Source organism: Homalodisca vitripennis, chromosome 3 (genome assembly GCF_021130785.1).
Source record: "Homalodisca vitripennis isolate AUS2020 chromosome 3, UT_GWSS_2.1, whole genome shotgun sequence".
Classification (NCBI taxonomy): domain Eukaryota; kingdom Metazoa; phylum Arthropoda; class Insecta; order Hemiptera; family Cicadellidae; genus Homalodisca; species Homalodisca vitripennis.
This window is the reverse complement of record NC_060209.1, coordinates 178,424,219-178,445,417: the sequence shown is the minus strand read 5'-3', so window position 1 is coordinate 178,445,417 and position 21,199 is coordinate 178,424,219.

Genomic DNA, 21,199 nt, shown 5'->3' with positions numbered 1-21,199 from the left:
AATTTATGGACAAAAAAGCCTCCTCGCGTTGTAGATGTCGAGAAATTGAAAGGTAACAGACTTGTCAAGAGGAACGGCATATGAAACTCAATAGTGGGAGAGAAGTCAGACACAAGATCCAGAGGCTGGAAATGTTTACCTAGCATCGATCCTGCCACACCTCAACCCTACTATTCTTAACACAAACATCTCTTTCTCCCAGTGTTTGTTACTAAACCTGATTCATGTTATAGTGAAAGAAATCAAATTAAAACATAATAGCTTTGTATTGATTTAAGTACTTGACAAATACTCTTAGATTAAAGTGTTATCTGTTAAATTAGTTGATGAATATTCATTAATAGGTATATTATTTTAAAATCTGGTTAATTCTTAGGGATCTAGAATTTTCTTGACAGTAAATTAAAATTTCTAAGATTAGGAACGATTTTAATAAGTTATAAAAAGTTGTGTTAAGTTTATAATATAAATACAAAACTATTGTGCTTGAATTTCTAAGTGAGATGTTAAGTGTATGATGTATATCTGTTTCGTGTGGATTATAATTTGTCACAAAAATAAAGATCATTCGAAACCTGAACACGAAAAATTAAATATTTGTTAATTGTAATTGACCAACACTGTAATAAAAATCTTATATCTTTGCTCTATTCAATCAAAAATGTTATGGGATAATCTTGCGTTCCTAACGGGGGTGATACAGGAAATTACATAAATATAATGCTTGATTTCAACCTTCAAACTTTAAATTCTTTCAAGAATCTGCGTTAATCTGATACAAAATATTTTGAATTTTCTTTTCTTTTTACAGGGCAGGGGATTTTGTTTTACAGAAGCTTATCCATTTAACTTTTAAAAACAGTAACATATTTTAATTACAACAATAAAAGGCTTAAATTTGTTTTATACGTGTTACTGGCTCACATTGATTCAATACAAAGAATTTAAATCAGTGTATAGGTTTTTATGGATCGCGAGACACGAAGTATTATTATTTTCTTGTGCATAAACGGACACGCAGAGGTTCAATGAAATACTTATGAATGTTTCTTAGCTGTTTGCATATTGTAGTGAATGTTAAGATAAACGAAAGTAATACACATAAGTAGATATTACCATTAATTAACTGCAAACGTGGCGTGTAGGAAGTACCACTATCATTAATGGACACACAGCGTTGTTTTTGAGCTTTAAATTACTGCTTATTGTAGTGAAATGTTAAGGTAAACGAAAGTATTCGTAATACACATAAATATATGGTTATCCATTAATTAACTGCAAACGTGGCGTGTAGGAAGTACCACTATCATGAATGGACACATAGCGATGTTTTTTGAGCTTTAAATTACTGCTTATTGTAGTGAATGTTAAGGTAGAATGTAATACAGATCAGTAGATATTACCAATTACAGCAAGCGTGGCGTGTAGGAAGTACCACTATCATGAATGGACACACAGCGTTGTTTTTGAGCTTTAAATTACTGCATATTGTAGTGAATGTTAAGATAAACTTAAAGTAATACTCATAAATAGATGGTTATCCATTAATTAACTGGAAAAGCGTGTCGTGTAGGAAGTACCACTATCATGAATGGACACACAGCGTTGTTTTTGAGCTTTAAATTACTGTTTGTTGTAGTGAATGTTAAGGTAGAATGTAATACAGATCAGTAGATATTACCATTAACAGTAAGCGTGGCGTGTAGAAAGTACCACTATCATGAATGGACACGCAGCGTTGTTTAGGAGCTGTTAAATTACTGCTTATTGTAGTGAATGTTAAGGTAGAATGTAATACAGATCAGTAGATATTACCAATTACAGCAAGCGTGGCGTGTAGGAAGTACCACTATCATGAATGGACACACAGCGTTGTTTTTGAGCTGTAAATTACTGCTTATTGTAGTGAATGTTAAGGTAGAATGTAATACATATCAGTAGATATTACCATTAACAGTAAGCGTGGCGTGTAGGAAGTACCAATATCATGAATGGACACACAGTTGTTGAGCTGTAAATTACTGCTTATTGTAGTGAATATTAAGATAGAATGTAATACACATCAGTAGATATTACCAATTACAGCAAGCGTGGCGTGTAGGAAGTACCACTATCATGAATGGACATACAGCGTTGTTTTTGAGCTGTAAATTACTGCTTATTGTAGTGAATGTTAAGGTAGAATGTAATACAGATCAGTAGATATTACCAATTACAGCAAGCGTGGCGTGTAGGAAGTACTACTATCATGAATGGACATACAGCGTTGTTTTTGAGCTGTAAATTACTGCTTATTGTAGTGAATGTTAAGGTAGAATGTAATACAGATCAGTAGATATTACCAATTACAGCAAGCGTGGCGTGTAGGAAGTACCACTATCATGAATGGACACGCAGAGATGGTTTGTGAGCTGTAAATCACTGCTTATTGTCGTTACTGTTAAGCTACAGTGACCGTGGGTTGTGTACAGGACACAGGACCTGTATGTACCTTTGTACAACACTGACACTGTTATACGGGCTATTGTCTCTACGGCGAACTTTCTTGTTGTCAATTGTTTCCACAATGTTCCCTGTCTAGAACAATTAGCCATTGTTGTCCACGTTGAAAATCACCACAATAAATCCTTACTAGACTGAGCTTTTCTTTCTTTATCCAATTTTGTAATAATGCTTAGTAGAATATTAAATATGGTGAAGTCTATAAGTATTATAAGTCCATAAGTCTTTTTATCATGTATTAATTGTGCACATTTTAGCATATTTTAATATTTTGTAACAAACAACATTTTAATGTCGTATATTAATTTTAAAGTCTTATATTAGTTTTAATGTACTATAGGAATATTTAGATTGTTATGTAACTATTAACATTTCGTATTAATTTCGATAAACACAATAGGCAACAGGTTTGCCAATAGCGAATTAAAATTAATGTTTCAATCTATAATAGTGTCTCTTTTATTGTCTAGAAAACCCTAACATTTATGTCTACTGTGATTTGCGTTTTTGTTATAACCAAATAAAAAAAATCTTGATACGCAAGTATTTGTTATTTTTTATCAAACAGACAATTAGATCGACTATCAATTTATGCTTTAAAAAAATAAATAATACTTAACAATTAAGGTGAACTTATTTGTACCTAATGATGAAAACACTTCATAAACAATTTGTAATATTAACGAAAGTGTGTTTTTCTTATTAATTTTTTGTAATATACAGTAAAACTTGTTAAGACAACAAATTGGTTTTTTACAGTGTTCATAAGTTTGTACTACTTGGTCTTAGAATAAGTTTACCTTATATTTATATAATTTTGTAATAACAAATTGAATCACAGTTATTCTAATACTATTTAGAGGACAGTTTTATTTTATTTCATATCATTAATATTGCGCCCTTTAATACTTATATTCGACCCAGTTTTCTCAAACGAAATGTTTCAAATGCAAAAGTACTAAAATAGCGGTTAAGTAATAATGTTTTTAAATTTGAATAAGTAATTAAACTACAGTACACACTTTACAGGCCACCTTTTTCTCAACCTAGTTATGTTCATTTCAAGTTTCTTAAACTTAACTTTAATTTAGTTTAATGAAATTGATATATTATCTAACATAACAAGTTAACCTGCTGTCTCATGAAGTGACTTTACCTTACTTGTTTGATATTTAATGTTTCATTCTTATATTTAGAAAACAAGAAGTGATATCCTTGTTCTTGTGAAGGAATGTATCAAGAGGAATTTATGGACAAAAAAGCCTCCTCACGTTGTAAATACAGAGAAACTGAAAGGTAACAGACTTGTCAAGAGGAACGGCATATGAAACTCAATAGTGGGAGAGAAGTCAGACACAAGATCCAGAGGCTGGAAATGTTTACCTAGCATCGATCCTGCCACACCTCAACCCTACTATTCTTCTCACAAACATCTCTTTCTCCCAGTGTGTTTATTTATGTCATATTTTCATTGAGCCTTGCTCATTTTATATTGAAGTAACTCTTGTGAAATAAATCGGCTTTGTATTTGTTTTATTACTTGATATGTACTTTTTGAAATCAATCTAAAATCAACATATAAATTGAACTTTTAACAATATTTAGATTATATGAGTATTTTAAATTATTAGGTAAAGAGTATTTTCAATAAGTTTTTATATCGAATGTATAATGATAATAGTTGTTCTGAAACACATTAGTTCATTGTAATCAGTTGTATAAAGAAGTCTGAAATCCGTGAAAGAAATGTAAGACGGTTGTGAACTCTACGTGAGCTGGTTAGTGTATGGAGTGCATTCATATTTTATTCAGTATTTCCCAAGTAATGAATATTTTATAATTTTTTCAGTTCATCCTTTCTACCAAGGGACGTATTACAGTGTGTGCTACACATTTTTGTAGTTATATGCAGAAAATAATAATATTTTCCTATCCTTTGAAGTTTTTTCACGCTTTTTATTATGTTTTTGAGATCATCACTGCTGTGGTTATTTATTTGCACTACTGTATCAGGAGTTTTTTGTCACAAAATTAGTCTAATTTACGTAAAGTATTACTCATAATTAAATAGCATTGATCGTAGCGTAATTAGCATAAGGTTCATTAAACTTGATATCAACCAACAATTAATTACTAAGTACGGTATACGAGATTCTTGTAGATGCTATAAACGAGACTCATGATTAATTTTCTATTGCGTAGCTATTCTTCAAGAGAATAATAGAATCGATAGACAACTGATGTAGGAAGGATTACTCAGTTTGATTGTTTAGTTGTACGCTGTGCAGAGACAAATTGTAATACTTTTAATTGCGAGAGGTTGCAATTTGACGCACAAATAATTTTGACACAAAAAGTAAAAAATAATTTTCAATAAGTATTTTTTGTTCAGTCTTAATTTACAAGAGTCATTTCTCTAAACGACACGTTCAGTACAATATGATACTAAAATTAGTATAAGTTATTGAAAGTGCTACTCATCATTAAATAGCAGGGATTGTAGCGTGATTGGCACAAGGTTCATTAAACTTGATATTAACAAACTTACTAATTACGGTATACGAGATCCTTATATAAGGTATAAACGAGACTCTGCAAGTTAATTTGAGCATAGTGACACAGCGATCCGCTGTCTATTCTTTGCACTGATAACGTGACACCATATTTTAAAGTGTAGGTGTCCGTTAACCCTACGGGCATTGATAACCTACGTGTTTTATGCCCTTATAACAAAAAAATTAGCATATGAATAATTATTTAAAGCTGAAAATGTTATACTAAACTGTAAAACACGTCAGTTTCTATTAAGTTATTGCATAGCTATTGTTTATGAGAATCATGGAATCGATAAAAACATAATGCAAGAAAGTTTAATCTTCTCAATTGTTTACTTGTAGGCTGTGCAGGGAAATATTGTAATTCCTTTAATTGTGGGGGGTTTCATACTTTTGACACAAAAAGTAAACAGTTGTTTTTAATAAATATTGTTCTTTCAGTTTTAAATTAATTGGTTAAATTCCCTGATCAACATTATACGTGCTTTAATAATTTTATTTCATAATTATTATTTTTGCAATATAGTAAATTAATTTTTTAAGTGATAAACATTTTAGGTATGGTTTACGACGGTAGAGAATGATCGCTCGGGGTTGGTCAATGTGTAATCAGTTATCTTCAAGCCGAGTATATCCAATTGAAACTATTACATTAATGTCACAACGCATAGGTTGCTGGAAACAAGATAAATATGGTTTTCATGTTGTTTAGATGATTGAACCTAGGAAGAGCAAATCATTAAAAAAAATAAAAAATTTTGAATTATTATGGTTGTTTGCTTTTGTTGAAAAAATTATCTCGGGTTTGGAGTGAAAGTGATAAATGTTAAACAGTAATTGTGTAGTATGTATGGTGTCAACATGTAATCAAGCGGGTGTTTGGTTGGTGTTAGGGGAGGGGGGATTTTACTTCTTTCTATTTGGTTGTTCGTATGATATCCAAAAAATGAGCTGGTCTATAGACTTGAAATTTGTCATAAAGCTTTATTTCTTTATAGTCAACATGAATTCGACGATTGTGCATGTCACTCCATGGCATTTGGCTGAAGGTTAGCCGAATATTGTATATTGGTCTTATGGTTAACCTCCTTGGTAAATAGAAAAATAAATAAAATTTTAAACAAACTGAATACAGTCATATGAGATTTTAAAATGTAATACTTTTATTCATATAGTAAAAACACAATAGAGTGAAAAATCAATTTTAAAAGTCGATGATCAAATTTGTTTTCAGCGCACACTTGCGTTGTAGTATCTTTTCTAGCACACATGAACTTATTTGAACACTGCTTTGAAACATAAAATAATGGACAGCAATGTCAAAACATTATGAGCCATATCTCGAGAAACGTTTCATCTCTAGTCTTTAACATTTGTTAAACTTAATTTTATCAGTCAGACACATTTGCCAGATTTATGATCTAACACGAATCTGAGCTCAGGACATCTCGAGAATGTGTTATGTGATGACACATGTCCCAACTGTGGAATATGCCTGTGCGTCATCAGTCAGACACATTTTCTCTTGCCAGATTTAAATGTGCTCTAACACGAATCTAAGCTCAGGACATCTCGAGAATGTGTTATGTGATGACACATGTCCAACTGTGGAATATGCCTGTGCGTCATCAGTCAGACACATTTTCTCTTGCCAGATTTAAATGGATCTAACAAGGATCTAAGCTCAGGACATCTCGAGAATGTGTTATGTGATGACACATGTCCAACTGTGGAATATGCCTGTGCGTCATCAGTCAGACACATTTTCTCTTGCCAGATTTAAAGTGATCTAACAAGAATCTAAGCTCAGGACATCTCGAGAATGTGTTATGTGATGACACATGTCCAACTGTGGAATATGCCTGTGCGTCATCAGTCAGACACATTTTCTCTTGCCAGATTTAAAGGGATCTAACAAGGATCTAAGCTCAGGACATCTCGAGAATGTGTTATGTGATGACACATGTCCAACTGTGGAATATGCCTGTGCGTCATCAGTCAGACACATTTTCTCTTGCCAGATTTAAATGGATCTAACAAGAATCTAAGCTCAGGACATCTCGAGAATGTGTTATGTGATGACGCATGTCCAACTGTGGAATATGCCTGTGCGTCATCAGTCAGACACATTTTCTCTTGCCAGATTTAAAGGGATCTAACAAGGATCTAAGCTCAGGACATCTCGAGAATGTGTTATGTGATGACACATGTCCAACTGTGGAATATGCCTGTGCGTCATCAGTCAGACACATTTTCTCTTGCCAGATTTAAAGGGATCTAACAAGGATCTAAGCTCAGGACATCTCGAGAATGTGTTATGTGATGACACATGTCCAACTGTGGAATATGCCTGTGCGTCATCAGTCAGACACATTTTCTCTTGCCAGATTTAAAGGGATCTAACAAGGATCTAAGCTCAGGACATCTCGAGAATGTGTTATGTGATGACACATGTCCAACTGTGGAATATGCCTGTGCGTCATCAGTCAGACACATTTTCTCTTGCCAGATTTAAAGGGATCTAACAAGGATCTAAGCTCAGGACATCTCGAGAATGTGTTATGTGATGACACATGTCCAACTGTGGAATATGCCTGTGCGTCATCAGTCAGACACATTTTCTCTTGCCAGATTTAAAGGGATCTAACAAGAATCTAAGCTCAGGACATCTCGAGAATGTGTTAGGTTATGTGATGACACATGTCCAACTGTGGAATATGCCTGTGCGTCATCAGTCAGACACATTTTCTCTTGCCAGATTTAAAGGGATCTAACAAGAATCTAAGCTCAGGACATCTCGAGAATGAAATTAGATATAAATGTTTTGCTTACAAACCAGCGATGCCTATTTATTACACGAAACGTGGTGTTGTGGCACACTTATACCTTGTAAATAGTTTGATCAATACCTATAATAAAAACGGTAACGATTTCTTTTCGAACTTAATTTTATTTCTAGTCTTTTTCAGAATACCCAACAATGTATTTTTATTTATACTTAACTTAATCAATATAATCAAGTATATTTATTCACTGACTTTGAATGATTTGACATATATTATGCGTTTTAAAGCGATAAATAGCAATCTCAGCGGACATCAGTATCATCTTAATGCCCTCGTTTAAAACGGTTATTACGTCATATTCTGCAGTCCGTAAAGTACTTCACGCTTGAATACGTTATTACAAAGTGATTATTAATGTAAACAGAATATCTTCGTTAAAAATGTTAATAAGGAACGTTCCGTACTTTCAAAACATCGCTTAGTCAGTCTAGTGCTACTTTTTGTTTCAAAATGACTTTACTTGCGATATTTTAAATTTAAATAAACTTTAAGTTGTAACGTTAACTCTGTACAGTCTTTGAGCAATAAGCCCCATGAATATTTAATAGAAATATGAAGTAACATTTACATACTCGTTAAGAGGATGTCACACGAAATTCGATTGCATCTGCAGACGATTTAGACTAATTAAGGTGTTTTATATCACAGAATCGAAATACACGTGTTTTCACTACACCACGGAATTTTGTTTTGTACTGGTTGGCATCCTAAGATAATTGTCACCTAACGCAATGGAGCTGGAATTTCGACCACCAATCCCACATACGTGACAAAAACATATCAGATGACGTTCCGGAGTTATTTCAAATAATGTGACTTACTTCTAATCTCTTGCATTTGAAAAATTAATCAATTGCATTTGTGAAAACATGACTATGAATTACACTTCCTTTAAGTATCTTGTTTCCATACATAGTTTAACAAATGTTTTTTTTTGCGGCTACATTTTAAAGGGCACAACGTGACGCAGCCGCTCAGTTTCTGAAGGAATCTACCGGTCACTGATTAGTTTAGAATGTTCCTATTTGTACATAAAATGGGTGTTTTGAAAAATATTATTGAGGGAGAAATCAAGATCAAAAACAGAGAGTTATTTTATTATTTGTGGCAACCACAACATATGACGTTTCTCATATGGGTTTGCTACACCCCTCCCTTTAAAACAATCATGATAATTCGAATATACAGAATAGAGAAACTGAAAGGTAATTTGCAGAATCATATGAAACGTAACAGTGGGGGGAAGTCAGATAAGATCCAGAGGTTGGAAATGTGTACCACCCATCGATCCCGCCACACCTCAACGCTACTGCTACTCTTCCAAAACTTTCATTCTTCAGAGTTTTTAATAATTCTCCTTCATTTTATAATGCAATAAATATTGTGAAATATAGTATAAAAATACAGTATCGATTTTAGTACTTAGGAAGTAAATTATAAGAAATCTAATTAAATTGGATGTTGGATGTTTATAGATGGGTACTTCATTTCTCCAGTTCCAACATTCTAGAAATTTTATTAGACGAAATTTTATTTTTTGAGGTTTGGAACGCAATACGTAATTTTAAGCTGTTGTTAAAAAACGTTTGATATTCATATAAGAAATGCAAAATGTTGTGGCTAGAACATTACGTGAGTTGCTCAGAATTGGAAGGTGTATGCATATTTAATTTAATAGTTAACATTATGCACTCAATTAGTTGGGGATGTCTGGTGTTGATATATCCGGTCAGAGCAGTAATCAATTACTATGAGACTGATTAAAAAATATTTCTCCTTAATCAGGTATTAAATATGTTAAAAATATTTGTCTCTTAAAGTAAAATCTTTCTTATTTAAATTTAACACACAATAAAATTGTATTTTCTGCCTTAAATCCACTCCTCTGTAAAAGGTTAGTAACGCTTGTGGAAATTCGGCTATGGATAAAATTTTCTTTAATTTTCTAGAGGGCTCAAATGAACCCTGCTCGTGCTTATTATTAAGTGTTAACACATTTACTGTTCATAGTACGTGCACAATACGTACATCATGAATCATTATAACATATCGTTTCGTGATGCCAAACAGACAAAAAATAGTTGCAATGTGTATGTACTGAATTTTGTTCAAGTACATCCATTAATTTCATATACGTTTTCCAAAGAAATTCTTAAATTTGTTATAATGAGATAAGGACCCTTGTTATCTTGCATTTTTATATTAGGCATTATTAGTACTCTTTGTGGTATCCGTATTTTGGATATAGAATATGTTTTAAAATTCGTAAATTTCAATCATTGCATGTATATATATATATATATATTTATTATTATTACAATTATTTATTTCATGTCATCTGTATTTATTATTATTATTCATTCACACACACACACAAATATATATATATATATATATATATATATATATATATTGTTTTCAGTAAATTACTGTGCAAATAAAATGTTTTTTTTTTTTAATGGCACTATATTTCGGTGAAACCCGTCTTCAGGTGCATAAATTGTATAAAAATACGCGTAGAAAAGAAAACAGTACAAACAAAAGTAAATAAACAGTGAATGAATAATAATAATAAATACAGATGACATGAACTACATAATTGTTCCATATGTTGATTTCAAATTTAGACGTTTTTTGCTAAGTTATCTGGTGTTGAGTCCATGTGGAAGTTTGCTCATTAAAACCAATTGGTGTGCTTGTTCTAATGTTCTGAGGTAAATTGGGTTTGAATTTGTATGTACTTGCCGAATGGGTTTGACTGAATATGTATTTTCAAAAGTTTCATTGTGATTTAGACCATGAGTCACGACAGTTTTCTTTACATCTTGGTATTTATAATCAATCGGTGTCCTGTCATTCTTGTCCTCAAGGTAATTGTTGTTGAGCCAATATAATCTGCTGGACATTTCTTACATTGGATTTGGTAAATCACGTTTTTAGATTCACAAGACAAGTTGTCAATGATAGGATATACCTAGCGTGTTTTTCTACTAGATATTTTGAAGAATTTTGTAACATTTCACAAATCAAACATCTTGGTTTATTACACGGATGTGATCCTTTTTGTTTTTGTATTGCTTTTTCATTGGTAATTTAGGTTTGACGAATAAATCTTTAAGTAAGGAGGTCTTTTAAAGATTACTGTATGAGTTGTTTGAAAAATATCATTAGTTGAACTAGAATTTTGTTAAGGTATTAAATGCTATTTTAAGAATATTATTAATTTTGTGAAGCCCTAGATGGTATTGAACTATTAATTTTGGATCACTGCTTTCAAATTTAGAATGTAGTGTTTTCTTTTTTACATTAAGTTTATCTTTGAGTGAATTTCTTGGATAACTTCTTCTTAAGAATGCATTCATTATATCGTCAATGTATTTTTCCAAGTCAGTTGTGTTACTTCATAATTTTTGAGCTCTGCAAGCTAAACTTTTTAGTATATTCATCTTGACATGGACTGGATGACAGATGTCGTAGTTTAAATACTCCAAATTATTTGTCTCTTTTACCTTTATTTCGCATTTTAAATGTCCATTTTCAATAAATATTTCATATCTAAAAATTTGACTGCTGTGGAATACGTCTCAAATGTGAAGATTATTTTCGTTGCTAAAATTGTTTAAATGTTCTAAAGAGTTTGTTAAATTATGCCTCCCATGTGTTTGAACAATTTCTCAATATTGTCATATCTAATATAGCTGATCCTAATTTTCCTGATTTTCTTATGATTGAAGTTTTCTATGAATGATGGTAGATTTTGGACAAAGTCCTGTAGCTGGTGATCCACATGTATAGAAATTCTTTCTGTAGGTGATAAACAAGAAGATACTATTGGACGTCCTGGTGGTGGAATAATTTTGTTGTGTAATTTGGGAAGAATATAAAAGACTGGTGTACTTGGATGATGTGGTATCATTAAAGCTATGGAACTTTTGGACAGATTTTCATTTTCACCATTTTCAATTAAATGTTTTTTATATGTATCTTCATCACTTAATTGTTTGTTTATTTCTGACACATAATCTGTATCTTTATTACTGTAGTATTTCCTTTATCTGTGGGAACAATGATTATGTCTTTGTTTTTTCTTAAAGATTTTATGGCTTTTATTTGTTTGTCATTAATATTAGTGGTACTGTATTCGAAAGAAATCAGGAAAATTAGGATCAGCTAAATTAGATATGACAATATTGAAAAATTGTTCAAACACATTGGGAGGCATAATTAAATAAACTTTTTAGATCATTTAAACAATTTTAGCAAAGTAAATAAACTTCACATTTGAGACGTATTCAACAGCAGTCAAATTTTTAGATATGAAAGTATTTATTGAAAATGGACATTTAAAATGCGAAATAAAGGTAAAACAGACGAATAATTTGGAGTATTTAAACTACGACATCTGTCATCCAGTCCATATCAAGAGGAATATACCAAAAAGTTTAGCTTGCAGAGCTCAAAAATTATGTAGTAACACAACTGACTTGGAAAAATACATTGACGATATAATGAATGGATTCTTAAGAAGAGGTTATCCAAGAAATTTACTCAAAGATAAACTTAATGTAAAAAAGAAAACACTACATTCTAAATTTGAAAGCAGCGATCCAAAATTAATAGTTCAATACCATCTAGGGCTTCACAAAATTAATAATATTCTTAAAATAGCATTTAATACCTTAACAAAATTCTAGTTCAACTAATGATATTTTTCAAACAACTCATAGAGTAATCTTTAAAAGACCTCCTTACTTAAAGATTTATTGGTCAAACCTAAATTACCAATGAAAAAGCAATACAAAAACAAAAAGGATCACATCCGTGTAATAAACCAAGATGTTTGATTTGTAAAATGTTACAAAATTCTTCAAAATTCACTAGTAGAAAAACACGCTAGGTATATCCTATCATTGACAACTTGTCTTGTGAATCTAAAAACGTGATTTACCAAATCCAATGTAAGAAATATCCAGCAGATTATATTGGCTCAACAACAAATACCTTGAGGACAAGAATGACAGGACACCGATTTGATTATAAACACCAAGATGTAAAGAAAACTGTCGTGACTCATGGTCTAAATCGCAATGAAACTTTTGAAAATACATATTCAGTCAAACCTATTCGGCAAGTACATACAAATTCAAACCCAATTTACCTCAGAACATTAGAACAAGCACACCAATTGGTTTTAATAAGCAAAATTCCATCTGGACTCAACACCAGATAACTTAGCCAAAAACGTCTAAATTTGAAATCAACATATGGAACAATTATTTAGTTCATGTCATCTGTATTTATTATTACTATTCATTCACTGTTTATTTACTTTCGTTTGTACTGTTTTCTTTTATATTTTATACAATTCATGCACCTGAAGACGGGTTTCACCGAAATATAGTGCCGATTAAAAAAAAAAACATTTAATTTGTGCAGTAATTTACTAAAAATAATATTTAAAGACTCTAGACATCAACTCTCAAAGTAAAAGCAAGTGTGTGTACATATATATATATATATGAGCAAAATTCCACATGGACTCAACACCAGATAACTTAGCCAAAAACGTCTAAATTTTAAATCAACTTTAAAATATAACTATGTATACAACTGTATATATATATATATATATATATATATATATATATATATATATATATATACACATACATTGAAATAACTAGATAGGCTAGCACTATCGAGTTCCATAAATGTTCTCAGGAGTAATACATTCTTTTTTTTTTGGTTTGGAGCATGTTGGAGGTGAATTTGTGAACTATTTGCAGCTGCGAGTGATGGCGTTTTATTACAACGTCCTCACACAGCTCAGTAATTGTAAAGAAAAGTTAGAAGATTAAAACAGTACAGGAATACCTGTAATAAGTTTAGGTGGATTTTGAAGAAGAAACATTCAGAAACTTTGGTATATGGTGTTAAAAATATATTCTAAAAATTGAGATCTTTCTCAATAAAGTAGAAAACCTCATGTTTTACATGTTGTGGAAAATTACGTACAAATTATATTTTCTTTTATAATTTCTTGGGGATAAGCTGTATTTTTCTTTAATAAATTATAGTAGTGTTGAACTTGTTTGAACATTATATCTCCACCACAGTAATAAAATGGAAAAATAAGATTTTAGTTGTATGCACCTATTGCAATTAAAACCAATTGAAAATCTTGTATATTTGAATATGTGGCTTGAATTTCACAAACATGACAAACACAGCCTATTGTGTATTTTTTATGTTTTTAAATCTATTGTTTGTAATATTTCAGCTCAATCTGTCACGGGGAAAAAATGAGCTCATGAAGCTTCCGCATTTCTAGATACTAAGCCAAACAAAAGCAATCGACACAAATATAATATACGTTATGTTTATAAAAAAAGTAAGTATTAAACTAAACAAATATTAATCCGAGTAGCTGATTAAACTGTGTTTAGGTAGATTTGGTTTACCTATTGGTAAATTGATACTTCACCTTTAGTGTTAAAGGTTTTTAAGTCTAAACGTGGAAGCGATGCCTATTTTGACTGGAAAAGACAGGGACTGAGAAATCCTCCCCTGGTGGATATAACATAGCGTGAATGTGTGAATGTGGCCTCTACTCCCTCTTACCGTTTCGGAGTGTCCTGTCATTCCAGTAATAACATCCTTATATGACTAGTGCAATGAAAAGTATCGTCATCTTTTTGTTGTAGGATTTTCGTCCATATTTAATTTATCTTTTTTCTATATATTTATGTATTGTTTAACCTTCCAAAGTCTTAACGGATTGTTTGTACTATTCCATTATATTACCTAATTATATTACATTTTCTGGAAAACTATACAGGATACATATCTGAATTTTTATTATTTACTTTTACCTAGAGAATCACATTCATATGTGACTTTTTAAAACAATCATGTGAATTTTTCCATACTGAACTCGAATTTGTACAGGTATTGTAATTATGTATTTGGTTTAGGAAAAAGATTAGGGTGTTAAAAGAATTATATAAGAGTATGATAAATAAATAGCAAGGGCAACGTTAAGATGGTATCTGATCGGAAACGCTCCTGGCACCTCCTGCCCTACCCTGGAGCCTGGACAATCCTAAGTGCCCTCTTCTGGTGAATACAGTTTCTATAAAAACGAAGCTGGCAACTTAAACCCCAGAAACCTTTACTAAAGAATATAGTTTTTACGTCTTACATTTCTCATATAATATCTTTTTCTATTTTTTCCATAAAATCTAAAGCAGTTGAGCATTTAGTATAAATGTGCAATTAACATTCCATGTGTCTTGGAATTCATGACAGCAAGGAATATTCGTTATAGAAGCTTCGTTTTGAGAAAGTCTGTATGCGAGTAAGTAAAGTAAACACAAACATCAACTTGAATAATTTATAAACAGAGAAGAACTTACACGAGTTAAAACGCTCTTGCTTCCTTTTCTTCACTTGTTTCTGTTTTCCCCTTTTTTAAATTTTGTAAGGTTTGAATCGTGCGTTTCATTTTATAACATGTCAATTAATTTTTACCTAGTCAATTTGTTCCGCGTCCACTGAAGTTTTTTACATATTTCAATACTCCTTTCAAGTCTTCATAATATTTATCGTATCCACTACTCCTTAGTTATAATTCACCTAATCATCATTATGGTCACTATACTGGGAACATAATATGTTTAAGTACTCGTTTACAAAATACTTACTAGAAGGATACATTGTGGAGTCGATGAGCAGTGAATAATGTTAATTTCTTCTAATGATGATCAAAAATCGGTTTGATAAAACTTATTATGGTGGAAACGAAGATTCTATTTTAATGTACAAGCTCCTACAGGGAATGTAGTGATAAATTCTGTTTACTTACACTAAGAGTATTTTTTCTTAAGAAAAAAGAAGAAAAATACTCTTAGTGTGAGTCCTGAAAACATTTAGGAAATAACCTTATTGACTGAAATATCTTCTCAGACTAAACAAAGCAATGAAGAGATCAGCTGTTGAAGTTAGGATCTAATCAGCTGACGAAAAATGGTGAAGTTGACAAACCTCTACAACACAATGTCAAACTGCAAAATCACCGCCATAGAGTATAAACGTTTACTACGTTTTTACGTCCAACAACTATCCAGCTTGCGTATATAGCAAATTTACCGCATTTGGATAATTTTTAAAGCCAGTATAAAGGATTTCGGACGTCCGAGGTTTTGGCCTAAACAGCAAACGTCCGTAATGTCGGACGTCTGAGGTTTTGGCCAAAACAACGATGTCCGATATTTCGGACGTCGGAGTGCAAAGGGTTAAGAAGTAGTATTTTTCTGTTTTATGGTTGTGTTTTGGTCTTTCACTGGTGGACAGTTTAATGTAATTATATCCCATATTGACTTTTCCATTGCATAAGTGTAATGAGAGTTTATTCTAGCAGTCGGTCCATGTGTCTATCTCTGAGTCTGCTAATCTGCCGTTTCCTCGAAGATCGTTTTCGTCACAAGCCTTTTTTTGTCTTATATCAATTGTCTAAAATTCTACATTTGCCTAAAACATAACCATGTGATTCTGGGTGTTCACTCTGTAGGACTATGGATGAGCTTCACCAGAGGTTACCCATGTAAAGAATGAAACTACTGCACTCGTATCCTGTACTTAAAGCGAGTTTGAAACACAATTTTCACCTTGTGAAAACCATTTCTGTATGATTGTATGTAATTTTCAGAAAGAATTAACACAATATGTATGATTCTCAAAATAAAAGTGTGTGTTCTGTATCACCCTTCCATTATTTATACAGGGTGTAACAAAACTTTACACAAACTTAACTCAAATCAATGTTAGAACGTGATGTGAACCGCAACTTAGGTGTTATTCAAGACACTGATCGATTATGCCTAAAAATGAATGTTACTTTTACATTAATTTGTGGTAATTTCCCAACTAAAAGCTTTAAAATAGTTTTTCGGTTTATTATATACTTTAGTCTTTTGGAGAAAACAGAAAACCCGTCTTTTGGTTATCATTTTGAAACTATTAGAGATATGGCAAAACGTATAAGTAAAGGTTTAAAAGACTTTTATTTGAAGGTATCATACCGTTGGATTTGAATTTTTTTAGTTAATCCAAGTTTTGATTTTTCATAATTTGGAGTATACGGTTGTTTACAAATATAAGGTTATTTATAATAACCTTATCTTGTGGGGTATAGCTTAAAAGATACTAGACCAGTAAATTAAACTGAACCGAATGATAACAGAAACTCTAATTTAGAAATGGGCAAAATAGAAAACATCATAATTTTGAATGTGTTTGGCCGCTATTTTGAAACTGATGACGTTAAAACCTGGTACGAATGTTAAATTGTTTGGATTAAAACATGCTTTAAAATGATGTACCAATTTCACCTATGAACAGTAAATGTCGTTTCATTTAACTAAAGCTTCTTAATTAATTTATTCTTTCAATTACATTTGCTACCACCCATTTTTGGTGCGACCTATTTATAGGCTATTTAACGAGTATACAGTATTTTGATTGCTCTAGCTCATACTGTAAATAGCTCTCCTTCTATAAATAGTGGACGTGTAGTCTGGATTACGCTGTGCAGGTACATAATTTTTCGGAAAAAATCTCATTGTTATATACCATACTAAAAATTTAGTATAGATACAACCGCCAGAGTAGATATACAGGGTGGCTTCTTCAAATGGGAATATACAACTATGGTTTTCATATATAACCATTTGGTATTTAAGATTATATCAATGTGTAAAATAGTTTTTTTAAATAAATAGTTGTTATGGCCTACACTTAAGCATTGATTATAACTGAAGTTTCTACGTATGGAAACCTTTAAATATACGTTTATTATAACTATGTTTATACAATACAAATTTATCTTCACTTTTATTCCTTTAAACTTAAAAAATGCTAGTACATTACACGATGCTTTCTCTGCAGCTGACGTCTAAGAGGGTGGGAGGGCGGAGGGTTTACACGAGTGTCCTTAGCGGTGAATTTATGGAACATGACATCGTTGGTCTATAATAAAGATGTATTATATTCTATTCCACTCTTCTCCTAAAATATATTGTAAAAAAGTAGGGTAAGGAACTCGTATTCAATAATTTTAGAGGTAGACAACCAAACATTTTAATATTAAACGTTTAGAAAAAAACTAATAAAACGTAATGATCTGAAAAATTGCCTAAGATATTGCCAATTTATACACATTTTTATCAGAGGCATTTTTTATATGGCTTATTTTTGAAAACACGAAACTAAAATTAATTTAAAAAGATTCGCTTTAAAATAATTATACCAATTTTTTTTTATCGAAATGTTAACCAATGAGTATCCTAAGTGCAAGCCAAATTTCAGATACGCATGTTTAGGAGTTCCTAGGACAGTGTAATTATGGAAGAGAAAGATTAACTTTGGAAAATGAAGGAGAATAAAGAAAACCATACTAAATAGCAATGCATTCAAGGTATTCAAAATGCATTGTGTGTTTAAGAAAGGCATTTTCTGAACTTTGAACTCCAAAAGTAATATCAATACCTAATGAATACAAAAAAGTACAAAATTACCGACAATCATTGAGGGCATTTCCACGGTAATGGGAGAAATAAAACCAATCGCCAAGGATCTATTCAATGAATTTTTTTTAGTTAAGTGTATATCTTAACCCTGTTAAATATTTAAATCCCCACAGTAAATTTCGTCTGGTTATGCTAGTGTTGCTAAATTATCTTAAATTTTATTATTTTTTTAAACTTCTAGTATGGTATGTTTTCCGAGCAATATATACCGGTTGTGTTTTTTAAAGTGATCCAATAGCTAACTTTTTAATTACAAGACTTAGCACCACACTTTAAATTTGCTCAATTTTAAGTTTCACTCAGGAATACACTTTCAAATTTTTTGAATATGGCTGCCATTTTCCAATATGGTGGCAAACTTTAAAATCTTTTATGTATTTTATGTTGTTTTTAGATTCTACTCTAAAAAATAAAACATTTTTGTAATTGAGAGTTTTTCAATTTCTCTAATGGTTCAGAAGCTACTTGGACTGGAAGTTTTCATCATCAGTTGCATGAATTCTTAAAGCACGTTTAATAAATGTTAGTTTTATGTGTTGTTAGTGTTTTGTTATGTGTTTGATATTAGACATATTTTACGCTGAGCATTAATCATTTTGCTTTGATATTCATTTAACTTTTCGACTAAACATTTGGTAAACAAATTTGAGATAAAAAAAGATTTTAGAAGCAGCAGTGACTTAGATAGATCGCAGTCAAACAAACACATTTCAATAATACATACTTCATTGAACACATTTAAAAATTATCTAAAAAACTATTATTGTAATAGCAATACCAAAACAAAGTACCAGTTCTAATAGCTTAGTAACTTTACAAGTTCAAATCAAATGTTTGAAGTGCCGCCCTTCTGCCTCAATGAACTTTCTGAGTCGTTGTACATGCACTCTTTGTACCCTGATTAAAACGTCTTCGCCAATTGAGCTGCACTCGTTGCGTATCCTTTCGCGCATGTCTTCAGGAGCTGTAGGGGGCGTGCGGTACACCTTATCCTTTATGGTTCACCACAAAAAATTCAAAGGAGAAAGGTCAGGTGATAGAGCCACGCTACTGGCCCACCTCTACCTATCCATCGCTCTTGAAATCTCTCACTCACCGCATTTCGGGCAGCTTGAGCGTAATGCGGAGGGGCGCCATCTTGCTAATACCACATGGTGTTCAGGGTTAGAATAGGATCATCATCCAGTAGGACAGGGAGAGTTTGTCTGATAAATTCAGCATACTGCGGACCGTTGAGGTTTCTATCAATAAAGTGGGGACCAATAATCTTACTGCCACACCACACGTAAAGCGACCATCGCCTCTGATTATCTGCGGTGCGCATCCAGTGAAGATTAGTAGCAGACCAATAGTGCATGTTGTGCCTGTTTACCTCACCAGTACTCACAAATGTCGCCTCATCTGAGAAGAGAACCATTCCTAAAAAACATGGGATTATTTTCAACTTCCAGTAGCAACCAATTGCACAATTGCAACCTACAGAGAAAGTCTGCATCCAATAACTCTTGATGTAAACTCATTTTAAAAGGATGAAAAGAATGCCGTTTTAATATGTTTCCAATAGAAGTTTGACTTACTCCTAATCCATTACTTATTTCACGAGTTGAAATATGTGGACAGTCATACACTGATGATAAAACATCAATTTCAGCTTCTTCTTTTGTAACTCGCTTTGCACGTTGACATTTTCGAGGAGCCAACGATCCTGTAGATCGGGCTTGTTTTTTAAGACGAGCAAACGCACTACATGATGGATGTGGTCTATCAGGATACCTTGCAGCATTCAAATTTGCAGCATCGCGTTTGTTCTTGTAACACTCATCAAATAGTAACAACACACCCACCTTTTCATCTAACGCCATTACTTTCAAGAAACAGATTTGAATTTGATTAGAAATTGACAGCTGGATAGTGACAAAATGCAACAATTAGATTTGTAAACAATGTTGCCAACCCAAATACAATATGGAACTAAAATACTCTGAGTCATATTTGTCAAACCATTAGAGATATTGAAAAACTCTCAATTATAAAAATGTTTTGCTTTTTAGAGTAGAATCTAAAAACAACATAAAATACAGGGTGTTCCATAAAAGATTTTAAAGTTTGCCACCATATTGGGAAATAGCGGCCATCTTCAAAAAATTTGAAAGTGTATGCCTGAGTGAAACTTAAAATTGAGCAAGTTACAAATTTAAAGTGTGGTGCTAAGTCTTGTAATTAAAAAGTTAGCTATTGGATCACTTTAAAAAACTCACCCGGTATATTCCTTCATTAGGTAGTAGGTCAGATTTATATTACTGTAATTGAAAAATGAATTTATCAAGTTACAGTGATTAAACGCCCCCACATAAACGCCCCACATATAATTTAATTGGTTTGTACAATACTAAGAATTGTTTTTAAATTGGTTATAAAACTGGTGTGCCAGATTTTTATTAGTGTTAACTGGGGCTGCAGAAAAATGCCAGCCATTAGGGAAGGGTTAGTGTGATCAGCACTAGCCATTAGTTGAATGAATGGGTCCATTAAAGTATATTGACGAGCTTCCGGTGTACTCTGGCAGAAAGTGACACCTTAGTTTGTTGGTAATAGAAACACGGGAAAGTGTTCCGTTACAGCTTATCACATAACGTATAGACAACAGTAACAGTAATAAGATCACAACAATTTCGCTACATAATGGCAGATCTTTAAGTTTAATTTTTAT